The sequence below is a fragment of the Hydra vulgaris genome, chromosome 01, assembly GCF_038396675.1.
Source record: "Hydra vulgaris chromosome 01, alternate assembly HydraT2T_AEP".
Taxonomy (NCBI): Eukaryota; Metazoa; Cnidaria; class Hydrozoa; order Anthoathecata; family Hydridae; genus Hydra; species Hydra vulgaris.
The window spans coordinates 64,865,028-64,887,600 of NC_088920.1; the positions used below are offsets into that span (position 1 = coordinate 64,865,028).

At 28.7% G+C, this 22,573-nt stretch overlaps 1 long non-coding RNA gene across 1 annotated transcript; it reads right to left on the reverse strand.

The window, feature by feature from the left end:
* Positions 1–5,598: 5,598 nt before the first annotated feature.
* On the reverse strand, positions 5,599–13,937 carry LOC136074937 (uncharacterized). The gene is made up of 2 exons (XR_010635575.1): positions 13,360–13,937; positions 5,599–6,167 (listed from the first exon to the last, which is right to left on the reverse strand). It is a non-coding gene; the product is annotated as an uncharacterized LOC136074937 (long non-coding RNA).
* Between the last annotated feature and the right edge of the window lie 8,636 nt (positions 13,938–22,573).

Consider the following 22,573-nt stretch of genomic DNA (forward strand, 5'->3'; position numbering starts at 1 on the left):
TCCTAACGTAAAACAGTCTTCTGTAAAAGCATAAGATAAGTGATTAACTAACTCTACTATTGCGTGATCTGTTGAATGTTGTTTTTTGAAACCAAATTGCTTACTGTATAACATGTTGTTTTCAGTTAAATGATTATACAGCCTATTGTACACTATACGTTCAAGCAATTTCGAGAAACAAGATAAAACAGATAAAGGCCTGTAATTAGAAGGTTCTGACTCATCTCCAGACTTGATACTGGAGTTACTCTAGCAATTTTTAAATTATCCGGAACTTTACCTGATTTAAGTAACTGATTGAAGATATGAAACAAAGATGGTTCAATTATATCATAGACTAATTTTAATATATTAACGCTAACTTTATCCGATCCTGCACTTTTGTTACTTTTTAAGCTTATTAACGCAGTCCGCAACTTACGTATATCTAGCTTTAACTCATTCATTTTTTTATTAGAATTTCTTAGATAAGAATCAAATGTTGAAGAAGTTAAAGGAATACTTTGTGCTAAATTAGAGCTAACATTAATGAAGAAACTGTTAAATTCTTTACCTATTAGTGTTTTATCATAAATTAATTCACCGTCAATTAAAAGTTTTTTTGGCAGAGCGTTATTTTTATATTTGTTTTGTATAATTATTATTTTAATAGCATTCCAAGTTTGTTAAGTATTTCCATTTGCATTTTCTAGCAATTTCGAATAATATAATTTTTTAGAGTATTTTTTGATTTTTTCAAAAATATTTTTATAGTTTTTATATTTTGCTTCGTTTGAATATGTTTTTTTTTAAGAAATTTTTCATAAAGTTTCTGTTTTTTCTTGACGATTTTAGTAAGCCTTTTGTTATCCAAGGCGATAGAAGTGATTTTGAATTTATATAAAACTTTTTTACAGGAAACGCTTTATTGTATTGTTTACATTTATTGAATTGTTATAGCATCACGTGATTTGAGAACAAGCTCTCAGTTAACGAAGTTAATTAGAAGGTTGCGAAATTGTTGTATGGAGTTTTCATTGATCTGTCGCTTGTAAGTAATGTGCTTTGTGGAAATATTATCAGGGGTTATGCTTTTTGTTATAAGAAATGTGGGAAAATGGTCTGTCATATCAGTCTTTATTATACCTGTACCAAAGCAGCTATTAGAAAAATTATTAGTAATTATGTTATCTAGTAGGGTAGAGGAACTTTTTGCGATTCTTGTTGGCTTAGTTATTGTTGGAATGAGGTTATTTTGTGAAAGAGTATTTACAATATATTTAACACTGTTATTTGACGCATGATTCAAAAGATTAATATTCAGGTCACTGACAAAGTAAACATGCTTTTGTTTTTTATTAACTTTTGTTAAAAAAGTACGCGAAGAAACTTTAAAATTTTTTAAATTACCCGCTGGTTCTCTATAAATAACATTAACAATCAGGGCCCGATTAAGCCTTTTTAGTGCCAAAGGCACAAACCCACATCGGTGCCCTCCTTCGGGCCCAAAAAACAAGCATTAAAGCAAATTCTAATTCTTGCATCTTCTTTGCAATATTTTCTGCTTCTCTTCTGGTGTCTCCTTTTTGTGACTAATCTTCTTGTATACTTTCTAATGCTTTTAAAATCTGAGGATGAGACTTTAGGATAGCTTCAGTTGCAACAGCATGTGCATCCCATCTGGTATCATTCACAAGGCATCCTTTCAGAATCTTCCATCTGTTGGTTGAAGCTGAGAAAAAAGTATAGATCAGTTGCACTGTATGGAAGAAGTTTACTGCCTCTAAACAGGAGTCAACGGCACTTCTGCCGACAAGATTTAGTGAATGGGCAGCACAGGGTATGTATATAGTACTGCAGCACTTGCTTAGCCATACCTTCACCAGTGTGATTTTGCAACTCCAAGAAAGTCAAAAAGCGTTCAATGGGCTATCCATCTGCTACATATCGAAGAACAACGCTTAACTGATCTATATGTGAAATATCGGGTGTTGAGTCTACTGACAAGCTGAAATAATCGGAAGCCTTTACTTCATCTACAATTACTTCACGGATTTTTTTGGACATAATTTCAATCAGTTCTTCACATATAGTTTTGGATAAATAAGAAGGATTTCCCGTTCCAGAATTTCCATATTTCGCTATGTGTGATGCTAAAAATGGATCAAACTGACTGACCAACTCTAGCAGCCCTAAATAATTTCCATTTTGTAAAGTTCCAAATTTTTCATTTGTTCCTCTGAAAGCCAGACCTCGGCTATAGTGCAAATAACCGCTATTGCTCGCCTCAAAACATGTTCCCAGTAACTATACTCTTCATTTATTTGCTTTTCTAGTTTTTGTAGTACACCGGAGTCTTGTCGACGAGTTAGGTATACTAACATGCAGTTTTTATGAGTAGCGCTTTGTTCGTGATTATCAACATAAATGTTATTTTTCCAGTCACTTAACCCATTTTTATCAGCAAAATTTGTGGAACCTGTAGATGCAAAAAGTTTACAAACAAAGCAGTACACAGATCCCGTGAATGATGAATACAATAACCACTCTCTCTTGTACTGCTCACCATTCGCTTTTGTGTCATAGAAAAGTTTTTACCCATTTTTTTTACTACCCATTATCACTTACTTTGCTTCTTCACTCATAAATTGTTAGTTTTCTTTTTCTGAAAATTTTATTTATTTAGATGAGTTAATTTCAAATAATATTAATAAAAAAAAGCAAAGTTTTGATTTTTAGTGTTTCTTAACCTATAAGGTTATATTATCTTAACCTATAGGTTATATTGTTATGACTTTTATTGTTATAATTTTTATTGTTAATTTTTTTTCTTCCGTAAAGTTTTAAATACTCTATATTATTTTTAAAATGTTTTACGTTTAAGGCTGTTTAGTCAATTACTACAGCAAAAAAGACTGTCAAATTGCGATTGCAAATACACTAAAGCATGCACCTGGATGAAAAGAGGGCGAAGGATTTCATTTGTTTGAAGAATCGTTTCAAAATGAACAAGAGGAGGAACAAGAAGTTTAGTTTATAAAAAGTCTTTCAAATTTATCGAAAGTATATATTTTAAAACGTTTATTTGGTTTGATTTTTTTTTTGTTGTTGCTGGAATTTTTAAGAAATACTGTGGGGGAAAAATTTAAGCATAAGGAAATAAAATGAAGTTATCAAACAATTGAAGACTGATGTAAAAACGATGTAACTCCATTTTCGCAAATTGTTTAGGAGAAAGAAAAAACTGAATAATTTTATATGTAGGGAATACGTATCTTTCTACTAAATCATGTGTTTAATGACACAAGAAGTGCTTTAATCTATGTCATTTTTATACTAACTGACAGAACTTCTTTTATATACTAATAATCCATTAAAACCTGAAAATTAATAGAAAGCGGATTTCTTTTTTTTGTTTGTTTTTGCACCCATGTCTTCAACTACGTTTTTAATTTGTCTAAAAACACGACTTAAGGACGTCTCAAAGATATCTTTTTAATGACGTCCTAAAAAGACATCGTTTCTGTTTGCTATTTAGCATAAGTTCCGAATTAGTCATGAAATCACGGCTTTATTACGACGTTAAAGATGTTTTGATAACGTCAACTAAAAGGCGTCTAAATAACTTACTAAGCTTACCTAAAAATACGCCGAGACTTGATTTTAGTACGTTATTTGGGTGTCTTTAATAATTAATTTTTGTAATTTATTAATTCTAAAGCTGCCGTGGAGCAGTAGTTAGAGTTGAATCCAAAAGATTTACATATTCCCAAGAACTATTTATAAAGCTTAAAATACATTGTTTAACAACTAAACATTTATCAGCTTTTAATTTTTATGTTCAAAACTATGTTTTTAGATTTTTTTAAAAAGGAAAATATTTATTATCACAGCTATTTTGACAAAAAAGCAATTTGATGGTTTTTTGATGACGAGCATAAAGGATATCCATTAAACCATAACTATTTAATCGCAGACACAGAGAAAAAGTTTTCATTGCTTTTATTTATAGTAAGTTTAACATCCATAATTATAATAAAGTTGTAAAGCTGTATATTACACTTATATATGTAGTAACACTATTCTAGTTTTACGAATGTGAATAATAATATAGCTTTAATGGCTTTTGCATATTTAATAACCTCTTGTTTTGCATATTTAATAACCTCTTGTTTAAAAGATGCAACTAATACTTTTTAAAAAGTTTTTGCACGTTTAAAAAACTTTACTTAGACCGGTATGGTCGACACCATTATTTTTTCGGTGAGCAAATCCAGGTTTCGCTTTTTTTGTAAAACCCAGACCAAATTTTAAAAATAGACAGCCTTTTGTCTGAGTAACCGAAAATGAATCCAATTGAATAGTGATCGACCGAAATTTTATTTCGGACGAAATTTCAATTTGATACCGATACCGAAATTTCGGTTTCGTTACTTTGTATAAATTTGATTAAAAAGAAAATTTTCGGTGGAAAAACATACCGAAAACCGAAAAAATTGTATGTTAAATTTTTATTTAATTTACAAAAACAGTTATTTATGAGAATTTTCACAATATATTTTAAGAATTTTTACTAAGATTTTAAGAATTTTCACAAAATACCTAGAAAAAATCTTGTTTTGCAGAGAAAATCTGCCAGTTGTTAAATTTCGCTATTAACTTATATTGCCATTTTATGTATTAAGTCTCAATTAATGACACTCGTGTGATCAATTCTAACATAATACAGGTATAAAAAAACAACAAATGTAAAATTGCATTTTTAAATAAATTTTTGTAATGAAATTAATTTTGACTAGCCGAAATGTCGGTATCGATTTCGGTAAAATATTTGCCAAAATATCGGTTTCAGTACCGAACTAGACTACCCGAAAATTCGGTTTATTTCGGTTTCCGCTTGTTTTCTGTTTCGGTCGATTACTTCAATAGAGAAACTAATTAGAGTACCTAAAACTTTATTTTAGTAAATAATTAGTTTATGTAATCCCATATCGTGGTTTTTGAAGGCGATTCATATTGATAAAGGTGTTCTTTAGACATTACTAGAAAAACTATATAATTTTTTATACAATTACCAAATTATAAGAGATACACTCTATAAATACGGTATTACACTTTATAAAAACGCTGAAAAATGTATAAAGTTGATTCATGACGACCTGCACGGATTCCTGAAAATCGGAACATTGAAAGATGTCCTATCGATCTCATCTAAGTTATTCAGGCGATTCTTTTACACGTGTACAAAAGTTGAAATACTGTTTAAAAAGAATTTTTTTGATTCATAACTTTACATTTTTTTTCTTTTTTAAGCCGTTTAAATTCATTAAACCCAATTTGTTTAAAATTTGACAGGATATTTAAAAACAATATTATTAGGTTACAAGCAAGAAAAGTTCTTTAAAACGTGTCGTGGGGATTCCAGCTAGCACACCACGTTGGGTTAACATAGTATACTTGCGAAACAACGGTTCCGATGTTTGACTCAACGTATTGTGCTAGCTGGGATGATATACATGTTAACTCAATCTATTATACTGTTAGACTTTTCCTGCAACCAATCTATGTTGATAGTAATAAAGGTAATGACGATTTTATATATATATAGAATAAACAAAATATTTATATAAATATCTCAAAGAAATAAACTCTAATAAAATTTACCTACAGACGGCAGTAATTTATGTATTAAAAACTATTTATTACTAACGTGGTTTATAAACTACTTTCGTTAGTTCATCAAAAAAATAATATTTAACATATTTCTTGACAACAGCGAACCATTTTGTTAAATATAAATAAAATTTTAACCATTCAATCATCAGCATTGAAAACTGTTGAACTAAATAGCCAAGCACACTATAACCTTTTCATTTAAGACGAATTTTTTTCCAAAATTGAAGATTAGAACTTTCACATTCACATGTCAACGATCCATAAATCATCATGCAAAAAAATTTTTGGATTATTGGCATGTATTAAATAACAATAAAACAAATAATTCAAAACTGTCTTTAAAAATCATTTATGTATCAATTAGGAAGATAGAAGCCACACAATACTAATTAAGTAATATCCTGGTGTTTTGAAGTCTTCCATTAATATCCTTGTTTTGAAGTCTTCCATTAATATCCTGGTGTTTTGAAGTCTTCCATTAATATCCTTGTTTTGAAGTGTTTTGGAATCTTCTAAATAACAAAAATAACCACAAAACTAAAAAAGAAAAAAATTAAATAACCATAGACTATCCCTAGTAAAATAATCTATAAGATTTAAGATTCTATAAGATTTTGAAACTGAAAAAATTCTTAAAAAATGTCTGAAAATATTTTTGAACCTTTCTTTAATTTGGCACATTTTTTGCTTATAAAGTTATGCAACTTTATGTTAAATTAATGCAATTTAAAATTTGATAAGATAAATTTGAATTAAAGAAAATAAAAATGCGTTAAACATTTGTTTTTACTTTACTCCGCTAGAAAATACTTTGCAATTGATTTTGTAAATTAAATTTAGATACCGAATAAAGTGAAAAAAAAATGTAACAAGAAGTAACTAACCAGTTTTAAACCAAAATTAAGAAACTTCTATAGAAGTTAGTTGACGAAATCATCCAAAGTTTTTCTCAGGCTTGTTCTTGCACTTACCTTTAATGAAGTCAACAACAAATTTTCTTCTGGAAATTTTTATCAATTAAGATTCTGCTTAGTAGTGGAAGCAGTTTGTATATATACGCATCAAAGATCTTTTTTTTTTTTGACATCTTTACTTCCAATAAGGCTGCAAGCAACCACTATTAGAAGTTACTGGAAGAAAAAAGACGAAATTTATAGAGAAAGATAACAATTAGATAAATTCCCAGATAACGATTAGAAAAATTTCAAAGAACTGATATTCAAGAAAAAATACTAGACAAATAAAAATTTTTGGAGCACTTAGAATGAGACTTAATTGAATGATAAGTAACACAAGAATGAATTTTAGTTGATGGCACGAGAGACACTAGCTTTTCAGAGCAGTGCCCATTACACTATTTGTAGAAAAGAGAAAGAAAAGCACCATTACAACAATATGACAATGGTTGGAGGTTGGCTGTAAGAGCAGGTCCAACTATGTTTACAATGCGTTTTTGCACCTTGTCTAAAAGAGAAAGAGCACCATTGAAAGATCCGCAACAGTATCATTGGAAAATATGACAACAGTATTCCATACAAGGACCAATTTGAGATTTATAAAGATAAAGAATAGAATTCTGAGTAAGAAAGTGGCGAGCACGATAGAGATGCAACCTTAGCAGATGCTAATTTTGCAATTGATTTGATATATGGTTTCTAAGAAAGATTGGAAGTAAGAGTTAATCCTAGAAGATAAAGGGTAGATAACTCATTGAGTACATTACCGTTTATAAATATAGGAAGATCTAGATAATTGTGATAACAATTAGCTGAAAAAAATTGAGTTTTACCTGAGTTCACCAGCCACTGAGAGCTCCATGCTGTAGCAGAAGTGAGATCCTTTTCAAGCTCAATTGCCCCCTCTAAGCAACTAGAGAGTGTTGGTTTCTTATCAAGACAAGAACAAATAGTAGTACCATAAGCAATCAATGCCACCTTTAATATCAGGCTTGGGTAGGAATTGCGTGCGATCGAGCGCTATTGCTGACCACACAAATAATTTTATTTTTGACAACTTGACCATGACTGTTTAGATGTTTAGATGATTTTTTTAAAAATTTTAGAAATGCACTGAAAAAAAACGCTCACTAAACTTAAACTAGGAAGAATATTAAAAAAATAATAATAATAAAAAAAAAAAAATTACAAAAAAAATATATATATAGGCACCTAAATAAAACTAGAAAATCTCAAACTCTAAGCCAAATTTACTTTCTGTTATGTTTTCAATTGCGCTTAAAATAAATTGATTTAAAACTTATCGTTTCAAACGTTTTATTAAAGTTATGCAAAATGTTTTTACAAATTACTTCTAATGATTGTTTAATGAATGAACAAACATTATTTAAATTCTTAAAAACTATTATATATATTATTTTTAATTAATAAAAAAAAAAAATGAAAAAAAAAATTGTTTAAAAAATAACTTGGTCTAGTAATTTTTCATAATTTCATGCTCTGATTAGTTAGTCAAGTTAAAAAAAAAAAAGTTTTAAACAATTCTTTGTAAAAATAGAAACAAAACAAAAAAAAATAAAGCAATTAAATCATTCCATTGCAACGGAATATTTAGTTTAGCTTTTTCATAATTTAAAGTAACTTAAAAAAGTTATCTTTCAAAAGATTTTTAGAAAGACATGCAAGAATAGTTTCAAACGTTTAAGTTTATCATTAAAAATACATGCCTACATAAAAAAAATTTAAATATAACATCATTTGTTAATTTACACAGAATGCGTTTATTTTAAACATTTGCTATAAATAATTTATTTTATTTCAAGCCTTCGCATAAAAGAAAAACTTTAGAAAAGATCAAAGATTAAAAGTTATTCATAACGTAACATTTTTTTGGATAGCATTTAAAATGTTAAGACATCAAAACCACAGAGGTCAAATTGTAAAGGAAAAAAATTATAAGCGAGCTCAGTTAAAGGGTGTGATCGCACAACATTTCTGTCCAAGCATGGATGTGAGAAAATCTGGAAGATCGTTAATGTAAATTAAAAAGAGTATAGGGCCAAGGATACAATCTTGAGAAACCTCTGAAGTTACAGGATATGAAGAAGAGTGCTGTCAATTGAGGATGACTTTTATACTACGATTGGAAGGAAAGGATTCAATAATTCGAAAGATGATACCTGATACACCATAAGAAGAAAGCTTATGGAGTAGACCAGCATATCAAACTTTATTAAAGGCTATAGAAATGTCGAGAGCGATAGCCTTAGGATCTCCACATCTATTTAACGCACGATAAAACCTATCAGTTATTACCGTTAACAAATCTAAAGTAGAACGAGAAGATCAAAATCCATATTGATGATCAGAAAGTAAGTTATTAGATTCAAGATAAGAGATTAAGTGTTTATGAATTAAAGACTCAAAAACCTTGCTTATGATTAGCAGAAGACTAATGGGATGGTAGTCAGACAAGTCAGATTGCTCTACAGAATTTTTCAAAATAGGGATAACAGATGTGCTTTCCATATATAAGATTTGCCCTTATTATAGACACTGTTAAAGATTGTCCAGAAGTAACAAGAGCCTAATTTTAAAGATAAAATACGAGATTTCGTGACTTGTTAGCGGGCTTTGGAGTTAGACAAAACCTTTTTACAACGGTTTCTAGCAATAGTAAATAGACATCTGTTTTCTAGAGAACTATTTTGCTGATAGATATAAAAGTAATGGTTTCGATTGAAAATTGCTGCAGTACAATAAGAGGAAAACCATGGAGAAAAGGTCACTAAGCCAGCAACCATCATTCTTTAGGTATATTAAATGTTAACAGTATTTTTATGAGACTTCTTAATTTAGTCTGCAAGTTTTTTTTAACAGTATACAGGAATTAAACGCTTAAAAAACATATAAAATGTTCTAAATTATACAAAAAAAAACAACTGGTTTGCACATACATAATAAACCTGTTTATGATAAAACAACTTCTTCTGTGTCCAAACTGCCGTAGGATTGCGGGAAATTTTATGCAAATTTTCATTTAAGTCTCTGGATTTTTTATTTAAAGTTTTTTACGAAACTTCTTGGATTCATGCTGGCTTGGAATTCATCCCTTTCGACAATTCCAAGTCAAGCCACACTCTTTGTTTTCCAACCTCCATGTTTTTCCTCTCATTGTGCTGCTGCAAATTCCAATCATAACGATTACTTTATTATCTATCAGCAAAACAATTCTCCAGAAAACAGATGTCTGCTTAGTATAGTTAAAAACTATTGTAAAAGATTTTGTCACCTCACATAAAGATAAAGCTGAATTGTTTGCTAAGAACATCTCATCAATATCATCTCTTGACTCCACTAGCTGCATTCTACCTGATGTAGGTTAAAAAACAGATTAATAAATTTATACAATACAATACAAAAACAGGTTAATCCATTGCCTGACCTTTGTATCACTCCAGCTTCTGTATCTAAAGTGATTTCCTGCTTAGACAAGATAACATACCTGATATAGTCTTGCAGAAGTGTTCTTCAGAACTTTCATCTATACTTTCAAAACTATTTAAGAAGTTTAACATTATTTCTTACTATCGTAAGCAAGGATTTTGAGTCTTTACTTAACAAACACTTAATCTCTTATCTTGAATCTAATAACTTTCTGAATATGCTATTATCGCTTATGATACTACCATTAAATCTATCTTGATAAGAAGCCAACACTCTCTGATTGCTTAGAAGGGGCATTTGAGCTTGAAAAGGTTCACACTCTCTGGTAAACTTTTCTTCATCTTGTTTTTCTGATTCATATAACTTGGAATTTTTTAAGTCGTCTTTAAATTATTACTTTGCTCTATAAATTTCATTTTTTCTCTTCCAATAACTTTTAACTCTAATAGTGTTTGCTTGCAGCCTTGCTAGAAGTGAAGATGTTGAAAAAATAATAATAATTGTTTGATGAGAAAAAAACCAAGTAATAGGATGGTTTTTGAGTAATCAAAAATTAATCATTTTTATTTTACCAGGTTTCAAATAAAATACTCTAAATTTTACAATGAATTTTATTAAAATATATTCCTATTCATAGTGAAATTAATATCATAAATATTTAAGGTTGTTGGAGATATTGATTAAAACATTCCTATTTTATTGTTATTTCGCTCAACAAGAAAAAAATTTCAACTTAAATGTCCGTGTTTGTATTTAATGTTTCCAATGTTCCTGTTTGCATCTTATATTAAACATTAAAAGTGAGGGACTAATCAAAAAGTTATTTATTATGAAAATTATCTTGGATTTCCTGATTTTTTTCCTACTATCTTTTGTGAATAATTTGGTTATAAATCAACTTTAAATAGTTTATTTGAAAGATCTCACTCATTGCAAACCGAAAGTATTATTTTAATTCTATTATTTAATGAAAAAAGCAAGATTTTATATTAAAAATTGAGGTAGGAAAAAGAAATCAAAGTTTAGAACTTTTTATAACAATGTTATGAAAAGTTATAAAAAAGTTTATGAAAATTATTTTTCAGTTTGTTTTTTTTAAATATTCTTCATGTTTTTTTTAAACGACAGTACTTTTTTATAAAAAGTTATAAAAATGAGCAATATTGTAGAGATTTAAATATAATAATTCCCACCCTGCCCAAACTGATAGTTATCCACAAGTAGGATTTTTTTAGGCACAAGAAGTTTAAATAAACAATGTGTATTAAATATACTTTTTTACTTTAAAAACTAACATTGAAGAAAAAATTTTTTAAGCAAACATAATCATACAAACAAACATTATGTACATATAATCTATTTTTACAAATCAGAGTCAGACAAACAATGCAGCTATATTATTTATCTGACTGCTTTACATAAATTAAAAAAATTTATATTTATATGTAAATGGATGTTTTATATTTTTATTGGAACAAAAAAACCTATCAAACTTTTGGTAAAACTAAGCAAAGAGCTGCTTCAACTTCTCAATTAAAAATTAATATTCTTTTAATCAAAATAAAAAGTAAAACATAATATATAAAAACAAGGTAAAAGTAAAAACCATTCTAAAAGATATAATTACCAAAAGCCAATATTGGGACTATCATTTTCATTGTTTTGTTTTTTCAACCTTTTTTAGCAAGATCTTCCCCTACTGTTATTGTTTTTATATGTTTTCAAATTTAACAAAATTAGAATATTCAAATAATCACATTTTTAACTTTAAAAATGACTACATTAACACATATTAATAGCACATTATCTGACAAAAAGTTTAATAGAACTTTCTCCATTACATTATTTATGAATAGTTTACCATTTATTGTAATACTGGTTTCCGAAGGAATTTAGTAGACAATTTAAAAATCTCTTTTACCTTAATTCTTTAGTAATTTGGTCAGATTGCTAAAAATGCTTTTTATTTGTTATATAGACAACAATCCATAAATGTGTTTGAGTACAACAACATGTAATAATAAACAATTACAAAATAAAACTGTTTAATACTTTTTTTTTGGTTATATTACTGTGAACTGCATTTAGTAAGATTATCTAGAAAAAATTTCTAAATAATATTTGCTCAATAGAATTGGATAACCATACTGTTACAGAATGTACTGATTGAAAGTATTTTCATAGTAATTGTTTTGTAATTGATGAAGCTGTTCAGAAAAACATTGCATTTATCATAAATATGTATTTAATGGATTTTTGAAACAAATATAATTGACCATATAGTTATTAATAATAAAAATAATAATAATAATATTAATGATTGAAATTATTAATAATATTAATAACTATACAATATAAATTTTTTGGTAAATATCATAATGATAGAAACATCAATATAGGTAATGTAAGAGATCTAGATTCCCGGTGAAATCCATGTAAATTTTTTTTTGTTTTAATAACGAATCAAATGTAAATAAACTATACTTAAGGTGGACGTTTTTTTCAGGCACCCCTCTTTAGTAAGTAAAAAACGAGTCTTACGTGAGATCAGTAATATTAAAAACAAAAGGTAAAACCCAGTGGGAGGGGGCAAAAGCAAATTTTGTGCCCTTTTGCTAATTTAAGAAGCTTTTTATTTTAGCAAAACCTAGCGGTCAAATTTGGAAGATTTTGAGACGCCATTGACACTTTTTTTTGGGGGGGACTCCGTCCCATCAACCACGGCCCTCAGGTCTTACTCAGGGCCAGTATATATGGGGACAACCCCTTACAGTGGCTGAATATTAAGCCACAGAAGATTTATCCTTCTAATATACAACCCTCGGAATTAGGAAAAAACTAACTGTTAGAGGTCGGCATTAGGTCGGCAAAAAAAATTTGACTTAAAGGGTTTACCATAAAACCTAGAAACGAGTTCGACAATTTTTTGCCGACCTCAAACATTTTAAGGTTGGCTATTAGGTCGGCATTGCCGAATGCCGACCTTAATTCCGAGGGTTGAATATATTATTAGAAAACAAATTGAAAATAAAAAAGAAATATTGTCTTTATAGAAAAATGTTCATTCAAACAAATAAATAAAAGGAAGGAATGTAACTATTTTGTTTAAATTAACCTATGTAGTATTATTTTGAAATTTTTTGTCCTTCTTTTAATTGGACAAAATAATTGGGTTACCTTCTTCAAAGCTCTTTATAGTTAAATAAAGATTGTAAATTTACTTTAAATGTTTATTTGTTAAATATAAATCAAAATGATACTCTGAATGCCGGTAAACAAAAAATTGAAAACAAAAACTAACCTTTGATATATTGTATTACTGATTAATTATTTATCTAAAAAGAAAAAACCATTCTTTCCACAAAATCCAACTTTACAAAAATAAAACTATAATGAAAAAAAATTGATTTTTACGAGAAACAATTTTAAACAAATAAAAAATTTTGCAAATGTTGTAGCCACTGTATCTTTCAAGTTGACCAACTTTTTCTTAATTCAAAACTCGTCATTGATATAGCGAAAGAAAAAGAATTAGAAAAAAAATTATTAACATTACAAACCACGTTCAAACAAAAAATGAAGGATGTTCAATACTTAAGTCAGTTTCCTGGATAAAACATGAAATTAATTTTGAATTTAAAGAAGTTATCTGGAAACTCTTAAACGTATTAGAAATGCCAGAGTTAAAGAAAAAGACTTAGTCCAAAAATATTTCATTTGCTTTGTTATTTATGTTTCTTTTGTAAATATTAAAAGATTTCCATTCGTTTTTACTGACCGTTTGCATACTTTGGCTATCTTTCGAGGCCCAGGGATTATACTTATAATTTATAATTTTTTTCGGTTTTTATTGAATTTTATAAATTGTTGAGATTGTAAGTCTACTCATTGCTCTCTTTTTTTTTCAATATATAAAATTATAAAAATTATAGGATTAAATTTTTACTTCAAAAAATTAATTAAAAAAAAAATTTCAAAATCAGAAAAGAAATTTGAGGTTATTATAAAACGAAAAAAAGTCTTCCGGTGGAAAAGAGATTTTGTAACAAAACAAGTCTCATAAAAATATGTAAAATAAAACGATGTAGATGCAGACAAAGCAAAAATTAAAATGAAAAAAACAAGGTAAACAACAAACAAATAAATAATAATAATAATAAAAATAATAACAAAATCGGTAAAAAATAATTCTTTGTTTAATAATTAAAATGTCACTTTGTTTCCAGCCAGAGAGTCATGATGAAATCAAAATAAGTTAAAGAAAAACCATAAAGCAAAGAACAAGATGCACTTGCAGTGGCCAAAGTACAAAGTGGTGAATTTTTGCGAATGAAAGTTGTTTAATCATTCAGAATACCAGTAGTAACTGTTTACAGGTGTGTTTACAGGTGTGTCCTCAACATATTTGAAACAATTGGCAGTGGTTCAAATATGAGATTGCTGCAACAACTTAAATCAACTCTGGCAAATAAGCTCATCAAATTAACCTATAGGAGTTTAGATAGAACTCACATTAAATTTAAATTATTTGGAAATTAAATTAAAAAGGACGAAATCTTTTCCCTTCTGCTCTCTTAACTCCTCTATGCTTGCATAAATACGACACATTTCTAAATTTAAATTTTTCATCAAAAGGTTTAGAACCATCACACAAGCGTATTCTATTGTTTTTCGTAAAAAAAGTTGGAGCCAATTTTGGCCTACCAAGATGGCGGCGGCTAGAACTCGTCCCCTCAGTATTATCTTGTTTTATCTACAAATGTAATAAATAGAATGTTTGATCTAATAAATAAAATAAATAGAAAAAAAATATATATATAAATAAAAACAATGTTCTACCTGATTTAATATATTATATTATATTACATAAAACATTGTATTTATTTATATATAATTTTTTTTTGTATTCGTTTTATATCTTAGATTTTATTCTTTACATTTGTAGATAGAACAAGATGATACTAAGGAGACGAACTGCTAACGGTTTGAATCGTAAAAAAATTTTGACCAAATAAGAAAAGTAAACTATTTTGAAGGAAAATTATTTGAGTTCCGAAAGTTATTTGAGTTTCTAATTCAAAAACCCACTTACGTACAATGTTAAGTAAAATACACTTTGAGTATACACGTACGTTGTGTATACTCAACGTGTGTACAGTACACGTTGTTTACAAAGTTTTCCTTTGCGTAAATCGGAACTTCTTTAAGTCTTTTAGAAACTCGACTCTTCCACTAAACTCTTTCAAAACCTGGAAGATGGAAAATATAATTGGAGGCTCTTTCAAAAAAATCCAATGTTCAGCGAATTATTATACTTAAATATTTTCAGTTTCGTCTTGAAACCGTTTGTTTAAAAAAAAAAGATTTGAAAAAAATTACTTTTTTAAAGTGCGTGTAAAAAGATTATTTTAAGTATAACAAAAAGCCAAACAACGGCTTACGGTCAAAATTAATAAACAATAAAAGCAGCTGTCAGCGGCATATGGTGATAAATTTTAACAATTGACAATGCAATGCATACACTGTTTTTTTGAGCTTTGAGTTTCTTCATAAAAAATAATGCTTATGCAACAACAACAACAGTGGTTCAAACTATGTTAGTGCCTTTAACTCGCTTAGTTTAGTCGAGGAAGAAAAGCAGAGAAAAAAGGAGAGTATTGAGCTGGTCAATTCAATGCTTTTCTTGTTAAATAAAATTCTACTGCTCCAATGATGATACCATTGTTGGGATATTAGTTGTTGGTATCAATAATGATACATTGTTGATATCTTGCTGGAGAAAGTTCTACAGTTCCAATGATGATATCATTAATCCAAAGCATTGTCCTTATGCATCTCAAACATTGAGTTTTCTTGCTTGTAAGGATTCCCAGAAAAAGCTATTTGAGCTATAATGCGTTTGAATGCCTATGTAAACTGTTTAAAATTAAAATTTAAATAATTTTGTTGAGATGTCTGACAAAGTAAAGCTATGAAAGATAAGCTAAATTACGGAACAAAATACGGAAGGTAAATCACGAAGAAAAACAAAGAGGAGTGGAATGAGTATGTAACAGTGACAGCTCCCTTGCTTTCTGTCTTGATAGGTTACAGGCTGATAATGATGTATACATGGACTACTCTCTCAACTTAGGTTGGTGAAAGGGAGGAAGTGTTCAGATATAAATAAAAGGGTACTTTTGCCTTTTCTTGAAATATTTTTTCAGTAAATGTATTATAGTTTAATAAATAATACCAATTTATATCAATGATACAACCAAAAATGCTAGTAGTCTCTATTCACTTGACACATAAAAATATATAGTTGCCTTATATTTTAAGAACTTATTTGTACGCCTTTTTAAAGACAACACTAGCATGCCAACCAAAGAGTGGTCTTTCTTGAAGGATTTACCTTCAGAAATATATAAAGCATAAACAAAACTAACTTAACTAATAATTCAGAAACATAAAATGTGATACGTTATTGTGGGTTTAAGTATCCAGAAAAAGTTAAAAGTTATTTTTATCAAAAGTTAAATTAATTTTTCTACTTCAAGCGCTTTCTGAATTATATGTGTAAGTGCAGACGGTGAAACGCTGCATACTTGTATAAATCCAGCCAAATATGTAATGCATGGACAGAAGGTTATTCCAAAAATTGTCGCATATTACTTGATAGAATTTTGAGTAAAAAATATGAGGCAACAGTCATCAGCTCATCGCTCTTTAAGATGATCTTAAATTTATAAGAACTTTATTTGTGACAAAACCAAAGTTAGCTAAATAATTTACATACTAAACTGCTAAAGTACTATATGAGGTTGCTTTTATTCACTTGATTTTAATAATTGGTTTAAATTTTAATCTCTTCATGAACACTTCATGATTTATACCATATTGTGGTGTTCAATATACCAAATTGGAACACTTCATGATTTATACCATAGGGTGGTGCTCAAAACATTATCTTTTTAAAAAATGTCTTCTTATATATATGTGTGTGTGTATATATATATATATATATATATAAATTGGTAAAAAACACTTATCTAACTTTTATCTTCTACTTTAAGTTTCACCATTGCTGGATCATCAGGAAGAGAGTGCTCAATATTCTTAAAGAAAAGAGCAATAATAAATTAGTTAAAACACTTATTTAATTCCTTTCAAAAAGTTGTTTTATTATCAGTGGGTTCAGGAAGCTTCCTAACAAACCTACTGATGATGAAACAACTGTTATATATTATTATAATATATATAACTATTATAATAGTATTATATATATATATATATATGTATATATATATATATATATATATATATATATATATATATATATATATATATATATATATATATATATATATATGTATATATATATATATATATATATATATATATATATATATATATATATATATATATATATATATATATATATATATATATATATATATATACACACATATATAAATTAGTAAAAACATTCATCTAATTTTCATTCTAATATCACCTAATGAGGGTACAGCTCCAAAACTCAGTTTTATGATTCTGAGGCTAGCTGGTTGTCAGGTTGCCAAAACTCTGTGGTAGTTCTCAGAGAGGCTGATTCCATCAACAGCTGTAAAATATCAGTGTACTAACAGTGCCATGTTGCGCCATAATACTCTCAATTCATCCGGATACTACAGGTTCAAAAACAAAAAACATTGCCAAAAGAAGTAATACCACGTTTGGAAAAGAATCAGTATCTTTAACCAACCTAGCATCAAAATCAATTTTGATGTACACTGCTGTTCCAAGTATAAAAATCAATGCTCGTTTGCACCCATTCTGATTGAAAACTTTAACAGCAGCATCAACTGTCATATTCTAGAAAAAGTAATACGAGGGTTAATTTAAAACCTACCCAGTGGGCATGCATCGTCAGGGGGACGTCCCCCGGACGTTCTTTAAACGTCTAACGGACGTCCCCCGGACAACGCGTGTCCACTGGGTAGTCTATAGGATAACTTAACACATTCGCTCTTTTGTTATGTCTAATCTACTTGGATTTTTATATTAAGTTAGATAATTATGTGGAACTTTATGAAGTTTCTGCTTTAATGTTTAGTTTTATACAGCCTCACTTCTGTCAAATTCAAAATTAAGTTATATCAGATTAAATGCGGCATAAGAGCGTTACAACGCAAAGTATACTTGCTCTTTCTTCGGATTCTCCGGATTCTATTATTTATCTCATAAAATAGTTGTCATATCTGGAGCGGATCTTCAAATGATGCCTTTTCTATTTTAGACAAGACGCAAAAACACCTTGTAAACATTGTTGGATAAGCCATCCTTCAACGTCACATCATCCTTCAACGTCACATCGTCGTAGTTTTGCTTCACTTTCTCTTTTCTATAAATAATAAATTAGCGCTGCTCTAAAGAGCAAGTGTCTCTAATGCCATCTACTAAAATTCATTCTCGTGTTACACGTCATTTAATTAAGTCTCATCCTTTTACTGTGTCTGTTCCTAAGTGCTCCAAAAAATCTTATTTTTCTAGTTTTTTTCATTGAACATAAGTTCTTTGAAAGTCACTACCTTTATCTTGTTTTCATGATTCATATAATTTGCAATCTTTTAAGATTGCAAATTATGTAAATCACTTAATCTATTATATCAATATTATATGAATCAATTCATCTGTTAATCGTTACCTTGCTTCATAAACATTATTTTAGCTCTTTAAGTAAATTCTAATATATATATTGAATGTATAATATATATATGAATGTATGTATATATTTTTTTTGAAATATAGTGTATTTTTAATAAACTAAATAATTAGCTGCGACTTTTTGCAACTTTTTGCAAGAAATTTCTATTTGAAGTTTCCGCTACCTGGATTATAGCCAAGTGATAGTTTATCAAAAGTTTACATTAGAATTTGTATTTTATTCAAAAGTCAATTGAAAATGATGGTTTACTATTGGTAATTGACATTTAATTAGATAATTATTTGCAATCCTATCTAACTAAATTTTTATTCAATGAAAAATCATTACTTAAAGGCCGAAAAAAAGTATATAATCAAAAAGATTTTTCTTTGTTCAATGTGTTTACACATGTCATTAAAAATCATAATGGTTTACATCATATGTTTGTTCAGCTGACATGTGACAACGATAAAATGACAGCTGAAGAAGCAGTTGCAATAATTATTGACGTAGATCTTAGCGTATCTGGCTATAAAAGAATACAACAAGCATCTAAAATAAAAATTTTATTCAACAGTTGAAAAAGCATTTACTTTGTGTGGTCCACAAAATATTCACTAAGAAGTCACTGATCAAAAAGTCAAAGAAGATATTTACAAGCACTTATAAATCACATCGCTTCGCAGTGGGCTAGTAGGTGGACAAAATAGGAAATATTTTAGTTGTCTAATCTTAAAAACTTATTTAATTTTAGTATCTACGTATATTAGGAGAAATTTATTGATAATTTATTTATATTAAATTCCTTAGTTACCAGGACTCTAAGCATTTGAATATTGCAAATAAAAAAAAATTTATTATAAAAAATTATAAATAAGTAATTTACGGTGACGTCAACGCTGTGCTATATTTTTCAATTACATCTACGTTTTTAAAACAAAAAATTAGTACATGTTATTCTAGAGTATTTAGAGATAAGAAAAACCAGTTTGAAATGAATTTGTCATAGCATGTTAACTTAGTTATATTTTGAAAATCACAGATTAAAAAAAAATTCTTTAAGAAATTTATTTTATGCCGCACTATAACTAATAATTTGCCATGTGGTGTCTTATATTTATTTGAGCTATATGATGCTTCAACCAAGTTTTAATTGGTTGCTCGTCCCTTTAAATCCCCGTTTAGATTTTATATATGTTTTAATTTGGTTGGTATGGTATTAAATTTTGCATAGCAACAACTCATTTTTACATTAACGTTGTTTTAACAGTATTTTATTTGCGCTAAGCACACAATATTTGGGGTATGTATTAAAATGAGGTTCACGACTTAAAAAGTTAATTTTTTTGGTTGCTATGGCTACCTTTCTTTGCATAGCAACAACAAATTTTCGGTAACTGTTAGTAATTTATTTACTAACACTAACATTAAATTAATTACTTTTAATTTTAATTATTAACACTTGTAGTAACCTAATTACTAATAAGAATTAGCAAACCGTGCGGCATATATAATATAACATTAAACTTTTAAATACAAAATATTTTTTATAAGAATTATTTAGATAAGGTTTATTAAACTATGCTGAATTTAAAGACGTTGATTTAAGACATGCTGTTCAACGATTTGTTTACTTGTATAAAAAAAAGTGGAAATCTGCAAACTATACTGTTAAATTTTTTGAAAAGAAGTTTGTGAATTGGCTTAATGAATATTTAATTAACAGAAAAAACAAAACAATAAACCAACTGCAGGTAGACGTGGTCGAAAACCAGTTGCATTTGATAATAGTTTTAATAAAACTAAAAAACGGCGTGTATCTTGCTTAATTGAATCTCATTCATCCAATGAATTATTTTTTGCTGCTAATAAAAAATTTAGAAATGAATCTATTGTTATTGCTACCAAGAACGTTTTAAATATTTCAAATACAGATAAAGCAACTAAATATTCAGCAGACGAAGCACTGGCTTTAATAACTGATGCCAGTCTGACAAAAGTTTCCTAACAATTAAAAGCGGAGCCTTGGAGAAATAATATAACATCTACCCCGCTTACAATGATAACAGAAATGTAAAACTGAAATGTTATCCTGCAAATATAACAGTGGAGGACTATTCAGCTTCAGTTCCTTTAAAAGATTTAATGATTCATACTTTGCAAAGAATCTGTGCAATTCAGGAAACTGAGCTGAAGCACTTGATATTGAACGACAAAGCAATGTTTTTGATGGTGCTACTGGCCAAAGCATTTATAAACAAGTTTTGTCAGAACCTGACATTAACAGAGGTTTGAAGTATGAAGAATTATTATTTATTACTTGTCTAGTCCCATTGGATTTGACTGGATTTAACAACAGCAACGAAAAAGTGTCTATATGGAGAAATCAAAAGTCGTCATCCACAGCCTATTGCAGACACATAAGATTTGCATACAAAACGGAATCCAAGGAATTTGTGATCGAGAAAGATCAGTACATTAAAAGTGAGATAGAAAGCTTGGGTATGATTTTATTAAAGGTTTTCGGATCTTCTACTGAAATGAATTGTATTATTGAGCTTAGAATTATTGATGGGAAGGTTCAAACGATATTATCTGAAAAAACTAACTCATACTAATGCTGTTCAGTGTGTGGTGTCTCTCCAAAAAATATGAATAGTCTTGATATCCTTAATACAGATTATACTAACAGAGAGTTCAAAAAAAGTATTATCAGTCTACACGCATGGATTCAATTTTTGAGATGGTTTTACACATTGCATATAAAAAAGAAACACGAAAGTGGCAAGCAAGATCTAAAGAACACAAAGAAAAAGCATCTGTAGCTAAACAAAAGATTCAGACTGATTTTATGAACAAAATGGGACTTGTTGTTGATTTCACTAAAAGTAGCAGTTCTGGAACAAGTAATAATGGCAATACTTCAAGGCGTGCTTTTGCACCATATGAACAAACAACTGAAATTTTGGGTATTGATCAAAATCTTATATTCAGATTTTACATTATCTTGCTAACACTCTCTTCAAGATATGAAATTGACAGCTTAAAATTCAAGGCTTATTGTTTTGACACTGTTAGATTATATGTGTCCCTTTATCTATGGTATTACATTGCTCAATCAGTTCACAAAGTATTAATACATGTATATGACATAATTAAAAGCCATACATTACCCATTGGACTTATGTTAGAGGAAGCTCAAGAGGCTAGAAATAAAGACTTCAAATCTTATTGCGAAAATTTCAGCAAAAAGAAATAATTTACTAGTTGGATATCAGTGACAAACTAAGTAAAAATATGTTGCTATTAAACAGTTGGAGCATGGGTAGATCTACTAAACAAAGCTTTGTAAAGTATGGCGTTTTTTGGTTCTGTTGACACTCAAGATTCAAGCATGTTTGCAATTGTAACAACACTTTCAAGACTTAGTGTGTCAAACTCACAAACTGACTTTTTATGCACTAAATTGTTTTTTTTTTTGTTTTTTATTTTTATTTAACATTTTTAGGTGCCCCAAGAAGTCCTAACGGTCTTGTCACAGAGCAAAGCGGAAGTGCATTTAACCGGGAAGTACACGCCTCCTTCTTTACCGTGACGCGAAAATTTGTTCAGAGCTCGTTTCGAACCTGGATTTCCTGCTTATAAAGCAAGCGCTCTAACCACTGCGCCACGGCCGCAAACTATACTGCAAAACAGTTTATTGTTGATATTTAGATTTATATGATTGGTAAAAAATGCCGTCAACAGTTCACATAGTTTTTGCTCATGGAGCAGAAATAATGATAAACTCACCAGTTCCCTTGGGAGTTTTAGCCGAAGAAGCATTTGA